Source organism: Pezoporus occidentalis, unplaced genomic scaffold (assembly GCF_034315485.1).
Source record: "Pezoporus occidentalis ecotype Australia unplaced genomic scaffold, CSIRO_AGI_Poc_V1 ctg1, whole genome shotgun sequence".
NCBI classification, from domain to species: domain Eukaryota; kingdom Metazoa; phylum Chordata; class Aves; order Psittaciformes; family Psittacidae; genus Pezoporus; species Pezoporus occidentalis.
In genome coordinates this window covers 9,203,623-9,217,102 of record NW_026912778.1, presented here as the reverse complement: position 1 = coordinate 9,217,102, position 13,480 = coordinate 9,203,623, and the positions used below count along the sequence as shown (strand labels likewise).

Genomic DNA, 13,480 nt, shown 5'->3' with positions numbered 1-13,480 from the left:
ATGTGATAGAAAAAATCTACAAATGTTAAAAGCAGCAAAATTTCAAGTGCTTAACACCAAATTACATGCTTTAAAGTTTGCACTTCTTTTTCAGGATATACAGAGCCATAGAAGATGCTTATTTAAGCACTGTACAAATACTAATGTATGAATCTAGATGTACCTGAAAGCATATTATGAATGTGTATATAAGCAAGTTATTTAAAACTATGTCAATTTTTTTCTTTCTTTTGTTTTTTTTTTTTCCCCCTTCAGAAAGAGCAGGGCTGGTTTATCTACTTGCTTACATGTTCATGCTCTGCTTGTCAAATTTAAACTTGGCATAGTGTATGACTTTTATTTTACAGTATCACTAGTTTTCACCAGTATTAGCCTGAATTAACCAGTACTGTTTGGGTAAATTTTTTCAGCACCAAAACAAGTTCTGAAAAACCACTGGGCTGTTGACGATTTCCTACTTCTACTTTCTAGGTTTTATTATGTCCACATTCAATCAGTTCAGTGAACTGTGAAGTGCAGTGACTCCTACAGCAATTAACAGGGAGTTATCAGGAAATGTAAAATGAACTCATGATTCCCCCTTATACTTTTAAAGAGGTATAATCAAGAAAGAACACCATTTAAAACATATGTTACTAGGCAGTACCAATAAGGCAATGCAATACCTTCCAAGTTTCGCTACAGCCTCATGATGTTTAGCATTAGAAGGTTCAGATCAGGTAAGTATCATTTCTGGAAGCAAACAGTGTTTTTCATGCATGGAAGGAAGTAAGATATGGGATGAGGATCTCAAATGTGGAGCAGAAGAAAAGGGACAAGTTCAAGGCAAGCATGCAACCTTTTTCCGTTTTAAATAGTATGTGAGAAAATCATGCAATTCCTATGTGTGAAAAATGCTGCAATACCTTCGAAAAAGAGAGTAATGAAATATAGTAATTTAGTGGGTGTTTATGAATTTTGAATGTGGATACAGATTTCCAATTTATCTTGAATAATTACTGCACGTCTAGAATAAACACGTGTCAAGAATACACAGATATTTACACAGACTGACATAATAACTACTTTAAAATACGAATGAGACAGAATTATTGCAGCTCATGAAACACATTACATCCAGTATCTTATTTTAGTACTTCAAAGTGAAAATTCTCACATTATCTCTTTATATACACTATTAAGTACAATGGCTTTTACAAGCCATACCAAATACCCTCTCCTGAAACGCCTGCAATGGCACTGCAATGAAGAATAAAAGAAAAAAAAAATCATATATAAGAACTATACATACATATATCTTCAGTTTTAGCTCTTAAACCTTTACCAACATTTACTTGATGTCAGCCCACTATCCAATTTCTTTTAACTTTTCTAAAATGAAAATAAAGACAACACTGGAAACAGCTATATTAATCCACTTTTAGAGGGAACTCCTCAACAATTTATAGTTAAGTGAAATAAAGAAACCCGTATTTCACCTATTTTCAGCATTTTGCAAGTAATATACTCTAAATGATAGCCATTATATAGTATAAGTTCTATAAATCAAATTCTGATTCTACCCATAAATGGGATTTTGAACTGTATGCACAGCATCATGTTTCTGAACGTAAGTTAATAAACATTATATTTAGGAATTATTCTCATGTCTATTCCATTTACTGAGAGACTGGTCATCTGCATCTGCAGTGGTGGAGACAGTCTTATGCCATACCTGTCAACAGGAATGAGGAGTAGTGTTTAGTGGCTGCAGAATTCAGCTGTCTTTGCTAAACAGGTCCTGCTCAGCACCAGTGAGACCACACCTGGAGTACTGTGTCCTGTTCTGGGTTTCTCAGTACAAGAGAGACCTGGACATAATAGAGAGAGTCAAGTGAAGGGACACAAAGGTGATTAAGGGACTGAAGCATCTCCCCTGTGAGGAAAGGGTGAGAGAGCTGGGACTGTTCAGCCTGGAGAAGAGAAAGCTCAGGGGGGATCTTGTCTGTGTGTACTTATCATCTGAAGGGAGGGAGTAAAGAAGGTGGAGACAGGGTCTTTTCAGTGGTGTTCAGTGACTAGACAAGTAGCAATGGGCACGAACTGAAACAAAGGAGGCTTTGAACATAAGAAAACACTTTTTACGATGAGGGTGACTGAACACTGGCACAGGCTGCCCACAAAAGTTGTGGGGTCTCCATCCTTGGTGGTATTCAAAAGCTGTCTAGACATGCTCCTGGGGAACCAGCTCTAGGTGACTGTGCCTGAGCAGACTAGCTGAAACAGAAGACCTACAAAGGTCCTGTCCATCCTCAACCATTCTGTGTTTCTCTGATTCTGTCTCTAACCATAGTCTGGAAGCTGCAGTTTAGTGCAGGGATTAGTAATCAGAGATGCAATTATCTCTTTTGACAAAATTAACCTTTTATTTTCTGTTAAGTATTGTTTAATGTAATAGTAATGTACTAAATAATTAATAATCTGCTGTACTGCTAGTTCATAAACACAGTAAACTGGCATTCAATTCATAAACAGATAGTAATATAACTTTTCATAATTTCAATTCTTTTTATGACAATAAACATTTCTGTGTGTAAATTCCTAGTTATGGAAGTTTTCAAGTAAGGAAAGTGTTACTTTCAAGAAATAACTGATATTTTTAAAATAAACCATGATCAGTTTGACTTCCATTTCAGTTGACCAACTCCCAAAAAAATAATACATGGGACAGTTTTCTGTTGTTCCTAGAAACTGTCAGTGATCAGTCTCAACTGTGCTTTTGACATTTTCACCCTCAGCTTACTAACGTACACTTTGAGGCTGCAATAACTAGATTAAAGTGATAACCCACGAAGTGTTGCTTCAGGCTACAGTTTCAGCTGATACAAATCATCTTTCACTGGACACACTTTATGGTTTCTAACACAAAATGACAGCTGCAAAGCCAGTGCTTTCATATTACATACTATCACTAATCTGCAGTACTGGCCTACAGGTTTTTAAGCATTTATCTAGTTAAAATGCTTTAGTTACAATTGTGAAGTCGCATCAGAATTACTACAACTCTAAGAATAACAGTGCAGTGAATCTTATTTGTTGCATAGTGAATGGTGCAGTGGATTTAGTTTGAATTACACTATTGAGTTAAAAAAAATATATTTCTCTTTAATACAATGAAATTTTAGAAGTGAGAAGTATACAGGCCTTTTATTTAGTGGTCAAATTAGTAAGTGCTTGTGGTATTAAAAAAAAACAAAAAACAAAAAACAAACTCATGAAAAATAGCAAGTTGTTTTTTCTATATATTTAGCAGAAAATAAACTAAATAGGCTATGGTGATCATTACATATGTCTAGTTGACAAAAGAGCTGAGAAAATATTTCCTTACTAAAATTGCTGCTAATTTAAAAATGGCTTTAGAATAAAATAAAATAAAAAAATTACAAACACTACATCCAGCACATGGCAATTTTTTAAAAAAATTAGAATAATGTGAAGAACTCACTTCTTAGATTCAATGGACTGAAATGCATTTTTAACTAATACTGAAAAACTGAATATATTTATTGTAACAACTGAAATTCTGAACCAGGAAAAATAATCTCATACCAGGAAGTCTTAAATTTTATCCCATACTGTTATACTTAATATCTTACATATCTCTGTATGTCCTTTTAAGACCAAAGATAATTCAGAAGAGTACTAATATCAACTCAGAATGTCATAATTTTTATTAATTTTTTTTTTAAATCTAATTTAAGAAATTTTGAGGAGGAAGCCTGGTAACATTTCAGAAAATATACTGAATAGTATATACAGTAAACTTGATATGTACAGCCTTTCAATAAAATAAACTGAATTACTTTATTTTATGACAGATTATTGACCAAGTAAACTCTAGAAGTTTAAAGGGAACCATTATGGACACATCATGTTCATTCCATAATGACCTGTGTTTCTTTCACAATTATTCTCAGACAACCTGACAGAGTTATCATGAACGATACAAGATAATCATTCAAGTTGTCAATGCTTTTAGGCAGAGTTCCAGTGCCCATGCCATTCAAGCCCTCACAATCATTCATGGAAATTAGCTGGAGACATTTCATGAAAGGAGGTATTGATATTCATAGCAGCAGTGACTAGTAAATAGTTATTGAAAAATTGCCAAAGGATGATAATCAAAGCAAGGGCAGCATATTTGTCTGTACTGTTAATAAGTGTTCATAAATTTATTTTATATATCCTGAATTTGCTAAACTATATGTTTCTCTGGTTGGGGGGGGAAGTCAGTGATATTAAATCAGACATAATTAATCATATACTTCTCTGGTATTATGATGAGGTGTGCAAAAATGTTAGAAATATCTGATGAGTCCTATTGAATTTCATCCTAAATTAACTCTATCCTGAAACTGATCAAAAAGTCATTTCTGGTTTCCCTGTTTCAAAATGTTGTGTGGTTCCAAGACAAAATTATTCTGTACACCACAGTTATTTAATTATAAATTAAGTTGGGCATATCATACTTCATATAAGAAGCACCCAGGATTCCACAAAGATCTCAACAACTTCTTTTCACAATGTACAGATTAGGATGGAGTCAGATTAAGTCAAGGATTTAAATGTTGCAGGTTTAGTAATACTGGTAAGGGACTAGGCTAATTAATGCATGATATTCAATTTGTTAAAATGCCTTTCCTTTGGAAGCAATGTATTTATTTACATTTTTAAATAAAAATATATGAAATAACTCTTACTGCCTGAAATCTAGACATTTCAACATACCAAATTAAAGAAATAGCATTATTTAAAAGTTAGTTATGAACTACAGTGAGCATCAAGAAATATTTAGTTATGATTAGGGCAGCATGGTTGCTTTTTACAAGAAAACCCATCGCTTTGGACTACTTGCACTGTAGAACAAAATACATCTTGTCGTTTTTTCCCCCTAAAATACATGGTAAAGAAAGAAAAGGGAGAATGAGAGAGACTATGAACCACTGAAGAGTATGCTACTCTATAAATCAAGAAGTCCTGTTTCTGCTCCCAGTGTTATCACTGATGTTGCTGTGATAATTTGCTCAAAGTTTGACTTTCAGGCAAAATCGAGTCTATTACGCAACAGGCTTGCTACACATAAAACCAGAGATATTTCCCTTTCTTCCTACAGTGTTTTAATGTAATATTCGGCTACATATTACTAAATATATCCATGTTTTCATTTGTAATTTGAACAATTTGGCAGGCAGGAAATCTTATATAAGTACGTTTCTCACAAAATAAGTTGTCTAAAAATATGGAAAATAAAAATAGTGGAAGTGAATAATAATATACATGACTCAAACAACAGTTTAACATACATTTAAAATCTCCTCCCCTCCTCCCCCCATTTTTTTTAGTATTCCATTTTATGAGAGATATTCATCCTTTTATAATTCTCTTAACAGAGTCTCAATTTCAATACTAGTGTAAAAGAAAACCACCACAGGTGGCAATGTTCTGGTAACACCATACAGTACCCCTAGGGATTAATATTAAATACTTAAACATCAGTGTTACCAAAATCATTTAATGATCTTTGAAATGTTTTGAAATTTTTACAGTATTGCTTTGTTGTGTAACCAAATCAAAGCACTACTTTCTAAATTAAACAGATTTTTTTAAAGTGCTAACAGATTTTAATAGCTATTCCATGTTAATTTTACATACCAGTGTGCAGTTGTGAGATCGTCTTTCTATTAAAGCTAAATCCCTTCCTTAAAATTTACTTTAATATTTGCATGTGCAAAGATTTCTTAATTTATATTTTTGACACTGTCATTATACGACCCAATGAAGAGACCTAATTAATTGTATAAGAATGTGTCTGTGCAGATTCACAGATTATTCTAAACACTTTAAATATTTTAAATTAGATCTTCCAATTAAAACTGTACATATCATATTGTCTTATGTAATTCTACTATTCATTTCAGAAGACACAGCCTCAGTTGAAAAGCTGCACTGATGTGAGCTGAGCTCAATTAGTTTCTGATGTCCTGCCAAATTGCCTCATTACCTGTCACACTAACACACAACTGACACTTTCAAAGCTAAATTCTTTACATACACGTTATTCTCTTCCTGCAAGAAAGTTTGGTGAATAAAAATACAAAAAAGGAATGCGATTTACTCAAAATATTGGCTATCATCTGGTGAACACTCTAGATTAAAACAGGTGATAAATAAGAATAACTTTTACGCCATTCCCTGATATTTAAATTTTTTCCAAGCAAAGTATTTTCTAAACCCCATGTAACAGCTGCAAATTAGTTGTTCAGCAAATTCACAAGTACTTAAATAGAAAATGAAACTCACAGGTGCAGAATGCCCATGGACCCAATTGCTTTTACTCACTTTAATACCCCATTTGAAGAGATCATATGGATAGATGTGAGACGTTTTCCTCTGCTATGGCATTAAGCTCCCACAAAACAACTACAGAAAGGCTGACAAGCCTGCTGATACATTTAAATTTCAAAGTCAAAAAAACTCAAGGTTTCTCTCTTAGATATTTACTATATTTTGCTGTTCAGTATGTAGAAGAGTGCAATGTTAAATGGGCAGTTTGGCAGACTTACCTTCAGCTCATTTGGATTTGGCTGAACCAATATAGTAAGGGCATTCCATTAGGAAAACAGGCTGATAAAAGGTCTTGGCAATATGCTGTTCTGTGTAACATGTTGTGGATTTGTTGAACAACATTACTTAAAAGATCAGCTTTTTCAGACTTGACCATAAAATTCAATGTGTACTCCATACCCAAAAATATTCCTTAGTTTCTGAGGATATGTGCACACAGAGAAGATAATGTTGGGAATACCTCTTACGGTATTTTTTTCAGTTTGAATTGGTTCCAACTTCTTTAGCTAATCTGCATTTTGCAGGAAGATATTTCTATAATAGACCTGGTTTAGGTTAGATCTTGCAAAAACTGAAGAACTCAGTTCTACCTTATGGAGCGAGGACAGAGTGGGAGTGATGAACACTAGTCTCCTAATCTGGATGACCAGGGAACTTTCTCAGGGCAACTGAAAATATTCCCAAATCCTACATATGAAGTTTGGAAATTACATACAGACAAAACCAATGCTACCTCTTCCTAAATTTTTTATTACTCTAAATAGTAAGTTCTGCATAGGAAATAGAGATCCATACAACTTACTAGTGTAAAGCCAAATAATTGAGTATGAAGTGGCAGAAACACCATGAATAAACTGGCTTTTTAGCCGTTTCTGAGTTCACAGATTTTGGTTACTGTTGTTGATTGTGCTAATGAAAGCAAACTCTTACAACAGCTGTTATCCTTCCCATCATATTAAGTGCAAATATCAAAGTTAAACTGAAGGGTAATACCCTTATCAACATTATTTCCTGCTAGCATAAAAGACTATGGAAAATTTTCTAAAATGTCTAAATATGTTTTGCTTGAAGACATTACTATTCAAATATAAAGGAGAAAAAGGTTGGATGGGGCTTTGAGCAACCTGGTCTGGTGGAAGGTGTCTGTGCCCATAGCAGGGGGGCTGGAACCAGATGATCTTTAAGGTCCCTTCCAACCCAAACCATTTTATGGTTTTATGATTAAACCCATTTCCTTGAAACATTTCTGATTTAGTTTACCTTGAATACAAAAAATTCTACCCTGATAACTGATAATGCTTATTATGTACCAATCAATGATCTTACCATCTAATTTCTAAGGATTAGACCACAAATAAATTGTCAATTTGGAAATAGAAGAAAAACATGGACATATTTTCCTTCCAATCCTAGCTAATATTCTCTCTCACCACTGAATATTTAGCCTTCTGTTGGGGAAGGAGGAGAAGTAGATCTAGATTACTAACTACAGCTGGAGTATGAAATAGCTTTATGATTTTTCTCAGTGAAATCCATACCAATTTGGAGCATTAGTGTATTTCAACACAGATGTCTCAGTAGCTCTCTTGTTTATTTTTAAAACTCCATTGATTGTAGTATCTCACTGGAAGCTTGAAAACAATCGCTTTCCCAATACTCTTTTTTGTTTTTTCCACTTAGCAAGTATTAGACTCTCCCCAACCCTTGTGTTTTGGTAAGCTGACATTAGAATTGATGTTTTTGATTAAAAAAAAACAAGCAAAAAAACAAGCTAGGTATAGCACCTATCTTGTCAAATATCTTAGCACATGGAGATCAAATATAGCAGACTGGCTATGGGAATAGCATTTGCTAATTAACTGCTGCTGCAAAGCCAACACAAGGAGTGCCAAGCATTGTGTATTTTATTAGTGCCTGAAAATCTTATGGCTTTGTCTGTTGTTTTGAAGAAAATTATTAAAGAAGGAGTGACAGATTAAAAAACTATATTTAGAATTTGACTAAATTTCACCATAAGAACAACTTTAATTTACGGTACCACCCATCATTTCAAAATGTGCTACACTTGTAAGGCAATATAAAAAAAAGGTTTTGGCTTACTCCAAAATCACATTTGATTTCATCATTGAGTGTGTGGATTTATGTTTTTCAGATACATATCCACTTTATATATGTACTCAGTTTCTAATAGTCATAATAATCTATGTATGAATGTGTTGGGGGTTCGACTACATGATCTCCAGAGGTTCCTTCTAACCCTACAATTCAGTGATTCTGTGTTACAGTCAAATCTGCTAATTTTCCTAAGACCATGCTTTGGTCTCTGCTTTGGTCTTATAGATCTATGCTCAAAATGCATTTTTATCTCCACAATTATTTCCCAGAAAAGGCATGTACCCACATCCTGTCTAAGCTGGCTTTATTTTCAATAGGTCTTACCATAAATATCCAATAAAATTGTCTTTCAAGATCAAGACTGGAATCTGAATTTTAGAGCTCTACCATGCGCAGAATTCTGTATTTCAGCTTAGATGCATATAACCTGTATCAGAGGCATGCTGCTGGACCTCATAGTTGCAAACACAGAGTAATTAGTTAAAAATGTGATGTTAGAAGTGCCTTGGCTGCACTGAACATCAGAAAACAGAGTTCAGGATCCTGAGACAAGGGAAAAAGGCAAAATGTAGGACTCCAGGTGCCTTTGGGCTGTTCACTGACCTACTTGGGAAAATCTCATGGGATACAGTCCTGGAGAGGAGTCCAGGAGAGCTGGCTGATTTTCAAGTGTCACCTTCTCCAGACTCATGAATGGCTCATCCTAATGAGCAGGAAATGAAGCATGTATGTATCTATGAATAACTAGCTCCTGAGTAAACTCAAACATAAAAAGAGTATACAAGAGGTGGAAGAAGGGATAGGTGACCTAGAAGCAATGTAGAAACACTGACCAAGCATACAGGGAGAGGCTTAAGAAAGCAAAAAACACATCTGGAGTTGAAACTGGTGAGAGACATGAAGTGCAACTCTTTGGGTGTCTGCAGGTATTATCATCAACAAAAGAAAGGCTAAGAGAAAAAGAGGACCTACTGCTCAGGATGTCAGCATCAGGTCAGGATGCTGGCAAAGGACATGGAAAAGGTCAAGGTGTTCTTCTGGAATTTACTAGTAAGGACTTCCTTCAGAAATTCAATTCCCCTTAGACCAGTGGGAGAGTCTGGAGTTACGAAGACTCACTCCCAGTAGTAGAAGGAGGATCCAGAGAATCATGGGCTAGTCAACCCCAACTCAGTTCATAGGGTGGTGTTGGATCAAATGACCCTCAAAACCATTTCCAAACGCATAAGGACAAGAAGATAATAATCCAAGCCAGCATGGATACCAGAAAATTCCATTTAAAAATAGAAAAAGTTTTTTTTAATAGGAGGTTCATCAAACACTGGAACAGGTTGACAAGAGAGGATTTTGAGTTTCCATCTTTGGGAATATCTAAAACCTGAGAGGACATAATCGCTGACCAAGCTGCTTTGAAAAGGGAGGTTGGAGTAGAAAATCTCAAGAGGCGCCTTTTAACCTCAGCTGTTCTGTGACTTTTTGATTCTGTGAATTGGTAAAAATCTTGATGTGATACCATACGTCTCATTAAAAGCATGGTACATGTCATACCTGTATTACGGCAGACATGATAGGCCTCTACAACTACACGGGTTAAAATGTCACTGCGAAGAATAATACTGAAAATCATTACATTTAAAGAGACATTTAGCTCTGTCAGAAGCTAACCCACTTTGCATATACACAGAAAGCAATTTTGAAACATTTCCAGGAAAAAAAAAAGTGTTTTTTAAATTTGCAAAGTCTCTTATTAGAAGTCCTATTAAAGACATTGAAAAACAAAAACAAAAAATTGAGAATACACTTTTCAAACATAGAATAAAAAACTAATCAGAAAGTAAAGAAACAACAAACCTGAATCTGAGGAAAAAAAAAATAAATAGAGGCATAGAGAACGTACAAGTCTGTTAACCAACTTTTAAGTCAGGAATATAGTTTCAGATGTCTGGAATATTTCTCTGTAATATTAGACATTTTCCCAAAAGAATAAAGAAAAAAAAAAAAATAGCTCAAACAAAAATAAGGAATTAATATGCCCTGAAAAATTAATATCCCAAATACAATATTTCTCTTGATATTTGTATCCTTATATTTCATATATTACTTCACATATATGAAATTTTGACTTCAATAAAAATAAGGAAAATATTATTTAAAATAAATATTTTACTTAATATGAACCCACTATCAGCTCGTTTTTCATGTTGCCAGGAAAACTAAACATTACTCATTTTTTGTGTGTCTGAAAACGTCTCCCTAGTTTTTTACTTTAGTCAGCAATAAAAACACGATTACTCAACCCGGTCTCACTAAAGACTATACAGCATATTTCTAATCATCACGAGGCCTGGAATCATGTCACTTGATGCCCTATGTTATAAGTTGTCACTGGGCATAAATAGGGTGAATCAGGTCATTGAGAATCTGTAACTGCATTTGCAGCCTCTGCTGGAAGTAGAAACTGTGAATATCAACCTTGTGCTCCAAGCTGACAACAGAATGAGGAGTATTACGGTAATGAGGTATAAATTCAGGATTCTTTCTAGCAACTTGAGGTCTTTGCACCATAATAATTCAGCAAGTTTTTAAGTCCAATATTCTGGGTGAATTCCAGATGCTGTGTTTCTTTGAAGTATTAAACAAGCCTAAACAAATTTCTATTCAGATCGTGTCCTCAGCCACTGAAAAATACATTCAAGAAGCACTAGGTGATAAAGCCCTTTGTGTTTTATGATGTAATGATATTGAAAATAATAAATATGGAAGTTAAATGGAGACTTGATGTATTTGATACTGGCCACAGTTCACGGACCTTCATGGATCCCCAGTATTTTCTAGTTCTTTTTCTCCCACCCAAAGGATACTATTACAGTGTATTATGTGGGATTCTTAGAGTGGAATTACTACAAAATTTAGATACCATCTATTTTAAGAGTAGAGTGAAAATATAGAATGCACACATTTATAAATTACAGTTTTGCTTAGTTTTTCTTTCTATAAATCAAGTCCATTTGTCTATTTCCAAGCTGTCTGTAACAACTTGAAAACACCAGACTATTGAATATCTTTCATTTACTATTCCAAAAAATGTTTCAGTTAAACTTACAATGGTTAAGAAGAACATTTCAAGAGCCCACTATTACAACCCTAAAACTAAAATGTCAAAAAGTACACAATTTTTTATTTTTTGTTCTTTCTCTTGTGTTTTTGTTGTTATTGGTGTTGTTGCTGAGGGGGCGGGGTTGTTTGGGAGGGGTGTTTGGGTGTTGTGGTTATATTTTTTTAATATCTCCAGTATTTTAGAACAACAGTAAGTACATTTATGCCAGACTTTCCATTCCCTGCCACTGCACTGGATAGATAATATAATAATGATCTTTATCTTATCTTCAACTGCATTAACAGCAATTTTACTGAATTAAAAAAATATAGTCATTGAATGAAAGGAGTCATCCCCCTTTGCAGGTAGTGTCTTTATACCCCATACAGTGATGCAAAAATTTTTAAACATCATATAAGCTCAATATGAAAGGGAGGAAAAAAAGTATGCCAGGTCAGGAATTTAAAAGCAAAAGCAGGAAGACATTTCCTTCAGATATATACTCAAACCTTTTCCAAATGTGTGTCTGCAGAAAAAGGAAAGCCATCACCAAAGCTATTTTATATCACAGTATCACAGTATGCTAGAGATTGGAAGGGTCCTCAAAAGATCATCTAGTCCAATCGCCCTGCCGGAGCAGGAACACCTAGATAATGTATCTTAGAATAACATTTTTATTTTGACCAAATGCTTCCTACTAAAATAAAACAATTGGGATGAAGACTGCAGAAAGAAGGAAGTAAAGGCTAAAGACGAATATGAACCCTAAAAGCTGTAAAATTATTTGGTGGTGTGTCCTGAAAAAATCACAACCCAGTTTTCCATTGACTACAAAGTGATCCTTTGCTTAATGTTATGGTTCCTTGAACATGTCATGCCATAGCAATGCCAAATTTTCTAAGACACTGAGGAGGCTGGGGATTAATACAAGTAGGTACGTTGTGAAGTCCAGAAAACAACTGTCGCTCTCCTGAATTAGTATCACAGGCATTTTTAAGCCTTATGTCATATGCCTATACTTTTGAAATTGTGTCATTGTTCCATTTATAGTACACAAGAGCATGATTCTTTAACCTAATCTTGAGGGCACTCAACTAACCAAAGCAAATTCTTGGCCCTTGTTACATCTTCAGGACTTTCAACATCTACCGTAATGGATTCCCACTCCTATTGTAAATCTTGAAAAATGTTTTGACACTTCAGAGTTTGTTAGATGATGCTTTATATTGAAAAATAAGTTACACCCTGAGGTATTTTTTCCAAAGACTGCGTAAGAGGCAAGCTGTCAGAAAAGCCTGGCAAAAGCAAGATACTGGAGTTACAGGGTTAAAGTGAAATCTGTGCTGCAGATGATGGTGGTAAATGATGCTGATAAAGACTCAAGAATTACAGTAATTTGATAAATGTCAGAAAATCAACATTATATGCTGAATTTTAAGAGACAAGCTTACTTTTTTAAAATTCACACAAAGCAAGGTGGATTTTCTGTCATCAGCACTTTCATTATGTATACATCAGACTTCTTTAAAAACATTTTATAAACAGCATTGAGCTGTAGATCTTCTTTTCTACAGTTGCAGTCCAAGTGTTAAAATTCCTGACTGAAATAGCCCTTCATCATAATTAGCTGAACTTCCAGTGTAACTGAGTCTGTTAATGGACATCATAGACATGAGTGAAGGGGAGGAAGGAAGAGAAAGGAAGGAATAAAATGAAACAAACCCAACTAACCTGATCAGAAGTAACATTCAATAAAAAATTAAGAACAGAATTGATTCCTTATTGAGTCCTGAAGCCAAATATGCAGTATATGTTCCTATCTTAAAATACAGTTCTTTTTTTCAAATATTTATTTTACTCCAGCCTTCCTATGTCAAGCTGGGA

At 34.4% G+C, this 13,480-nt stretch overlaps 1 long non-coding RNA gene across 1 annotated transcript in view; it reads right to left on the bottom strand.

Annotated features, from left to right (window-relative positions):
• LOC134166803 (uncharacterized) overlaps positions 1-13,480 on the bottom strand; it is a 704,714-nt gene that overhangs the window by 529,496 nt on the left and 161,738 nt on the right. The gene's annotated exons all lie outside the window — the stretch shown is intronic.